The sequence below is a fragment of the Rutilus rutilus genome (assembly GCF_951802725.1).
Source record: "Rutilus rutilus genome assembly, chromosome: 13".
NCBI lineage: Eukaryota > Metazoa > Chordata > Actinopteri > Cypriniformes > Leuciscidae > Rutilus > Rutilus rutilus.
In genome coordinates, this window is record NC_140218.1 from 30,505,593 (window position 1) to 30,513,678 (window position 8,086).

General features: G+C 34.6%; 2 long non-coding RNA genes across 2 annotated transcripts; one reads left to right on the top strand and one right to left on the bottom strand.

The window, feature by feature from the left end:
* Positions 1 to 698: 698 nt before the first annotated feature.
* On the bottom strand, positions 699 to 4,385 carry LOC311301921. The gene is made up of 7 exons (XR_014629523.1): positions 4,308 to 4,385; positions 3,747 to 3,782; positions 3,501 to 3,565; positions 3,174 to 3,229; positions 2,749 to 2,830; positions 2,213 to 2,323; positions 699 to 1,664 (listed from the first exon to the last, which is right to left on the bottom strand). It is a non-coding gene; the product is annotated as an uncharacterized lncRNA (long non-coding RNA).
* A 34-nt stretch (positions 4,386 to 4,419) lies between these two features.
* On the top strand, positions 4,420 to 5,767 carry LOC311302884. The gene is made up of 3 exons (XR_014629678.1): positions 4,420 to 5,358; positions 5,487 to 5,556; positions 5,731 to 5,767. It is a non-coding gene; the product is annotated as an uncharacterized lncRNA (long non-coding RNA).
* Positions 5,768 to 8,086: the final 2,319 nt, after the last annotated feature.

The following is an 8,086-nucleotide window of genomic DNA, read 5'->3' on the forward strand; positions in this document are numbered from 1 at the left end:
GTGAAGTCAATTGGATGAACGGTGCTCGAAATAATCAAAATGCAAACGGACAGACAGACACATAGAGATTCCTGCCTTTATTAGAGAGAAGAATAGGTTCAGCCCCCTCTCTCCGAAGCTTCGAATATTCGATGTTCATTACTACCGAAGCTTCGAAGCTCAAAAAATGGTATTCGGACCAGCCCTATATGATCTAATTTAGTTATTTTCTGCGTTATCTCAGAACGCCTCTTCCCAGCTAACAATTTAACGTTCTGGGAACGTTAGTTTTTGGTTCCCAGAACGTTCCCAAGAACGTTCCCTATTGGTTAGCCAGGAAAGTTTTCTTTACGTTAATAGAACGTTCCCTATAGGTTAGGGGAACGTTCCCGGAACGTTGCCGAAAGGTTCCCAGAACGTTCCCGAAAGGTTCTCGTAACGTTCCCGGAAGGTTAGGGGAACGTTCCCGGAACGTTGCCGAAAGGTTCCCAGAACGTTCCCGGAAGGTTCTCGGAACGTTCTCCTAACGTCTACACATCCTGATATGCCTGTACACAAATTATAGGTCTACAAACATATTCTACATTGTTTATTGTTCAAACACTTAAGAATCCTATGAATATATTATTACAATAAATTGAATTTACAGAAACTATCATTAATAAGTAAATCAATCAGTTTGTATTAAATAAATAAATCAGCACACAATCCATGTTTTTGTTGATTCATTGTTTAATTATCAACCTAAAATAAGTCATTAAAAACAGCGTTAGCAAAATGTATTCAGGAACAGTAATTTACATTTAATATTTCAAACATGAAAATATTTCAATAAATAAAACTGCACAAACATTTTAATTAAAACTATCTTTTGCAAACTGTAGCCTATAACTTCAGCTAAAAAGTTGAAAAAGTATTTATTTATATACAATATACATGAATGTGCCAATCTTCACACTGCTCAAAACATTTAAACTCCCAACACCATCTGCAAATTTAACAAGAAAATAAAAAGACAACGTGTTACATGGACACACAATCCCATGCCAAAATTCAAGCCCTGTAATGGCATTAATATTCATCTGGAGCAAATGAAAAGAGTGAGGTGGGATTGTGTGTCACAAGCTGTAGGAGATATGAGAGCACGAGCGCTGCTGGTATCATGTATTTATTCAGATATTTCAGCATCAATGTGTATAGAAAAATTTATATATTTCAAAACACTACATTGCATTTATTTATATTGCACTATTTATTATTTCAGACTACAAATCAAAAAAGGAATGTTTTATATAGGGGTAAGGATACCCATTAAGCCTCTCTCTCTGAAGTCAAATAAAAAACAGAGAAAATAATATTTAAGTCTAGTGAACTCTGACCTGCGAATTCACTCTACCTTTCATGTATAAGTCTCACCTCCAATGAATAGTTTGAAAACCTGTAACTGCTGTGTTGTTTATGAGAAAGAAAGTGAAAAAAAGTTTGAAACTGCTATCATTTTTTTTTTTAATCTCTGTGACTTTACACCTACAAATTCCACTGTCACAGGTGCTCAGTTTTGCTATAATGAAACCCTCACAGAACATGGTAATAATCAGCCATCCATGCAAAAGCAAAGGTCGGTGTAGTTTACAGGTGCATCTGTCCAGGCCAACGTCTGATGCCTTGATGCCTTCCGCTGGAACCTGAAATAAAAAAAATAGTACAGTTCAAAATCTATCATACATACATCTCATCTGGTATCACAAATTATCATTCCAGGTTCACTTTAAGATATGCTCAATATTAGTGCTGCACGATATTGAAAAATTTAGAGTTTATTTAGAAATATCAGCCGTATGGTTTAGTGCATGCGCTAATGGCTCCAGGTTTGTATCTGGTAAATTACCCCACTAATAATGCCCAGAATGGTACCAAACTACTACAGTAGTACAAATAGGTTCTGTACTCATTAAACGAGGCATTGGAAAGTTTGTAAGTACATCAGGAGTTTATTTAAATAACACTTGCCTGACGGCGAATGCTACTGCTGATGTTGACGTCACTTTATGAGTACAGAACCTATTTGTACTACTCATTTTCCCCAACATAGAGCAGACCGGCACACAACAAAAACTGCTGTTCGGATGTTCCCTTTTCTGATATTTTAGCCTTCGTGACATTTTTATTAAAACAGAAGTAAGAATTTTAGTGTAATAAGCAAAAATTAACAGTAAACTCAGAGATCACCTACCGCTGCAGATGTGTACGGAAGTGAAAAGCGGAAATGCTTAGACCTCTTTCCGGTTCAACCGCTGGGCGCTCCGCATAACCCCTATTGGGGGGATTTTGTAGAGGAGTGAACCTGCATAGAAAATTACAATAGATAACATGCATAGATAAATACAATAGAAGAAAAACACAGTTGAAATAAGCAGTGCATTATGTTTTTCAGTTAAATCTAACTTATCAGGTACAGAAATTGATTTATCAAAATGTAAAATAAGTCTTCAGTGTAAAAATAAAATAACTATAAAATTAATGTATCTTTGCTAAAGCTACAAGTCATTTTCTCTTTTGATGTTTGATCACCATTGGCGACACAAACAGCTGCGGGTACGTTAGGCTGCTGTCCCTTTAAGACGAATGCGCAGAACTAATATAAATGACACGCATCCGTTTTCTTTCTGTTTAAAACACAAGACAAGAGGAAACTCGCCATTTTGACTTCATTTTGCGTGCACGTGTCTGTAAAAAAAAAGTGAAAGAACTGAATTCGGCTAAACTCACCTTCTTCATCTACTGACTGTGGATGGCATCAAGGTCTTGTCCTGAAGAATCACAGGGCCAAACAATAGGGATTTTATCTCATCTGGTAACAAGAGCAAAGCCATAACTTTAAGAACTCTACTGATATATTTACCCCCTGATATTGCATTGGGGATATCAATTCAAACATTTTTAAAGGCTAAGAGTATGAGCCACAGCTGCCCAAGATATCAAGGGGTTGCAAATTAGTCATGGCTATAAACCTGTATGCATGGCATCTACTTTGTATTTTTTATAAAGCAATGTTCCATGCATTTGTCCCTGTCAAATAAACATTAAATAAATAAATCTGTGAAAAATAACTGCCTAAAGTTGTCGACCCCCTGAACAGCATTTAAAAGTACAAAGAATTTCAGTATTGATCAATAAAAAAAATACATAAATACCTTTGAGTTGGACAGTATGGTGTCAGTCTCATTGGCCAACATAATTCAAAACAGACCTAAAGAAATAAAATAAAATATAGTAATCATCAGGATATCATGTTATCATAATAGTTAAATGAATTATTATAACTATGACCATTATAATATTGTATTAGTCGCCTATTATTTAGCTGATTATTTAGCTTACAGGCTTCTCAAGGACAATCTCACTGAAAAAACTTGGGGTTAATGATTTTAAAATGTGAGACTTATTTCAAAAGCATAAATCTTACAGACCCCAAACCTTTGAACAGCAGTGCACTGCATGTTTGAGGTGGTTTTGCTTACTAGTCATATGGTTCATAGAGATTTTCTTGGACAGGGAGTGCAGCAGGCCTTCACAGCATGATGATCTAGGAACATAAAATGCTGTTTGTCACAGAGCCAAAAATATTACATGTGATAGGTTTATTACAAGGAACCAAGCTAGAACAGAGGTGAAATGCATAAAAGATAAATATATACAAATCTTAAGATAATATATTGTGAAATAAATGCATATGGAATTATCATCATGATTAAACAATAACTCACCCCTTGTTGTAGAGTTTTATTTTTTCTCTCGCTATTCTGAAATCACATTTTAGCAATATTGGTAAGTGACGTCACTGATTAAGTTAACAATACAGTGCATTCTTTTAGGTTAGCCTAAATAAATTAGCTTACTTCCCATTGACAAATTACCAGCAAAACTATCAAAAACTGTTATCTACACTAAATATGTGTTTAAGTCAAGTCAAGTCAAGTCAACTTTATTTATATAGCGCTTTTCACAATACAGATTGTATCAAAGCAGCTTCACAGCATGATTAATTCATTAAATTAAGTAAATTAAGTATCCCCAACTGAGCAAGCCAAAGGCAACAAAAACCCCAAAACCCAAACTTTCATAAATAAGACCTCAACTTAACGTAACTTAGGCCTAACGTTGTCTTTTGAAAACGGTTAGCTAGCGTAGATGCTAACGGACTTTTTCAAAGACATAAAACCATTTTTTTTAAATAAATATTTAACAGAAGCATGTCAATTACACGTAAGAAATGTGTCAGGGGCGTTTGTGTGTATTATTTGATAGATTTTGTTGTCTAAACTTACCTGAAAGCAGTGAAACCAACAGCGAGAGACGGGAGGTTTGTTGTTTGTCAGCTGTCGATGACGTTTCCATCTGCTCTTGCGCAGCGCACGTGCTCCAGTGTTTGATCGAGTAGTATGAAGCTGCAGACTCGGAGCCTGCATCTACAGTCCCGCACCCAGAGTCCCGCATTCTCAGACCCCTCGTTTTTCGAGACAGCGCCTCCTATCAATCGGATAAACATTTGAAGAACTTAAGCCGAAACGCGAGTAGGCCTATCGTCAATTTTATTTAGCGAATCATACTCATTCGATTTCTTTTTTAATCAAACTACTTTATATCTCATCGATACACCAACATATGAATAGTCCATTTAATATTTGTAAAGATAGTTTGTAACAAAATTTGAGCCGTTAATGTATGTTTTTTCGCCTTTTTTTAAAAAATATCAAAATATAAAAAAATATTTTGATAGCTGTTAGCCTTTAACCTTGGACTTTTTGTAGACAAGCCATTGTAAAAATTGTATTAAAATTAGTTTACATTAAAGTAGACCAATTAAATACATTAAGTGTGTTAATATCAAAGAATGTCATCATTAATTATTTAATCAGATTTACCTTTTGACCTTTTTTTAATTACCGGACCTTTTCTCCAAAAACTATAAATTGAATTAAGTAATGCCGGAGTAATTATTTTACTTTATATAATTTATGTAGACTAGGCCTACTTAAATTAGTTCTTATAAAACGTAAGTATTAAAATTTATCAATATTAATTTAACTGTGATGTGAAGTTGTTGCCAGCCATTTACAACTCATACAATTGCCTAATAATCAAATTTACTATGCCTTCACTATATATTAACCAGTCTATATTAACATGTGAGCTAGAATGTGTCATTTGGCCTTTTGTTTGGGTTCCTTCTTTTAATTTGTATTGACTGAAATGTTTTATATATTAATTTATTTATTTATATGGACAGGCCATCATTCATGGCCTATGTGAGATGCAGGCATTATTCTGGCAGGAGGCTGAGGAGGTGTTCCTCTGTGGCCCTACTTATCACCCTTGGTATGCTTGTAATTTGCATTTGCAAAAAAAAAAAAAAAAAAAAAAATATATATATATATATATATATATATATATATATATATATATTACACAATATTTTTGACAATGGCATTCATCTTTTATTTTAGTGAAGTCGAGGAATTTGACAGAGCGATTGCAAAAAGAATGAAAAAAGAAGAAACATTCGCCTACCAGAAAGTAATTATTTTAGCTTATGCATTTACATTACATTTTACATTTATTCATTTAGCAGACGCTTTTATCCAAAGCGACTTATAAATGAGGAGTTTTTTTTAATGCAATTGAAGATGAAAAGTAAAGTCACTAACACAATTCTTTCTTCCTTTTTTTTTTGCTTTGTCCTGTTTACAGCAAGATGATGTTTAGGTGATCGTTAAATAAAGTACAGAATTGTTTATTATTGGTGTTTTGTCTACTCTTATTTGAGTTTTGCTTTGCATTTAAAATATCAAAAAACAGGTTTTGTAATGTTAGCATGGTATAATGTTAATTAGACCATTTGAACTGAAAGAAAATTGGAATTTGAATAAAAAAAACATTGTAGCAATATAATATCACAATATTTTTCAGAAGATAGTTCAATCTGTAATTGTATCCCTTCCATTAGTAATTTTCTTTCAATTACACCCATGCTCAAAAAATAACTACTGGGTAATTTGTTAGTCAGAGAACACAATAAGTTTTTCTGGCACATGCATTAAAGCAGGGAACGCAAATATTTATTTGGATCACTTTAAATAAAACGAGACAGTAATATTGCATCCTATTGTTTTCAATGGCATTTAAGGGTGTTATACGATCTTCGAAACAGTAGGAGGCGCTGTCTCGAAAAACGAGGGGTCTGAGAATGCGGGACTCTGGGTGCGGGACTGTAGATGCAGGCTCCGAGTCTGCAGCTTCATAATGTTGGTTTGATCACGCGCATGCGCATTAAAACACTTCAAAGTCACGCAGCATTTAACATATAGAATTAAAATATATAACATAATTTAAAATATCATTAATAAAAAGTTATTGCGAATAGATCTGAACGTTGTTGGTTATCTTATAACCTTAGGGGACCGTACTGACGACGTTGTCAGTTGAATCTGCCTGTTAATAGTAAGTGATATTAAAATAATAACCTGCAGAGAACGTTCTCAGAACGTTCTCTTTAGGTTATAAAAATAAAACCTAAAACCTGCAAGGAAACGTTCTGGGAAGGTTCTCTTTAGGTTATAAAAATTAAACCTAAAAATAACCTACAGGGAACGTTCTGGGAAGGTTCTCTTTAGGTTATAAAAATTAAACCTAAAAATAACCTACAGGGAACGTTCTGGGAAGGTTCTCTTTAGGTTATAAAAATTAAACCTAAAAATAACCTGCAGGAAACGTTCTGGGAAGGTTCTCTTTAGGTTATAAAAATTAAACCTAAAAATAACCTGCAGGGAACGTTCTGGGAAGGTTCTCTTTAGGTTATTAAATAACAACCTGCAGGGAACGTTCCCAGAACGTTCTCTTTAGGTTATAAATTTAGACCTAAAAATAACCTACAGGGAACGTTCTGGGAACGTTCCCTTAATGTTATAAACATAGATCCTAAAAATAACCTACAGGGAACGTTCCCAGAACGTTCTTGTTTGGTTCCCAATAAAAATAACCAAATGGGAACCAAACGGGAACGTTAGGGGAACGTTCTGTGTTTGCTGGGTTTTTGTTTAACCTTGCCTTATGGCAAGTAGGATATGAAATTATTTCCCCCCTAAGAAATGCCTTCAGGGCCTCCCAAAAAAGAGATGCAGATACCTCCGGACTGCTATTTGTGGATATGAAAAAATCTATTCGCTGAGAGACAAATTCCACAAAACTGTTTTCTGATAGCATGCGGGTGTACCATTGAGCCCCTCAACGTAAATATTCATGGTAATTGGTGCATGGTCCGATATTACAATAGCATTATAATTGCACCATTCCACTGATTGGATAAGTCTATTTAAAAATAATCAATACGTTTAAATGTTTGATGAACATGGGAAAAGAAAGAAAATGCTTTACCACATGGATTAAAGAAACGCCATGGGTCAGAAATGGCAAATTCTTCCATAAAAGACTGAATTACCCGAGCAGATTTTGAGGGTGAATTACGTCTAAGAGAAGAACAATCAAGGATTAAGGATTAAGTCAACAGTTGAAGTCCCCTCCCAAAATAATAGAATATGAAGAAGTGTCTGGCAATGAGGAAAATAAATGTCTAAAAAAATGTGTCGTCATCCCAATTAGGGGCGTAAATGTTAACTAAAAGAAGTGCAGTGTTACCAATTCTCCCTGAGACGATGACAAATCTGCCATTATGATCCGTTTTAACATCTAAACATACAAAGGGCACTGATTTATGTATAAGGATTGCTGTCCCTCTGGCTTTACCCTGGAATGTGGAATGATAAACTTGGCCTACCCATCTTCTTTTTAATAGCTGATGGTCTTTCGTTTTGAGATGAGTCTCCTGGAGATAAACAATATTTGCCCCCAAATGATGAAGATGATGTAGCACCTTACTACGTTTCACTGGTTCATTTACCCCCTTGCAGTTCCAGCTAACAAACCTTAAGTTGTTACCTCCTGCTCTGTACCCTGTCTTAGACTGAGACATGTTTAAAGTAAAATTATTAAATCAAGTGTACAAGTAATGATGATAATTTTATTTTTTTATTTTTTTATTCTGGCAAAA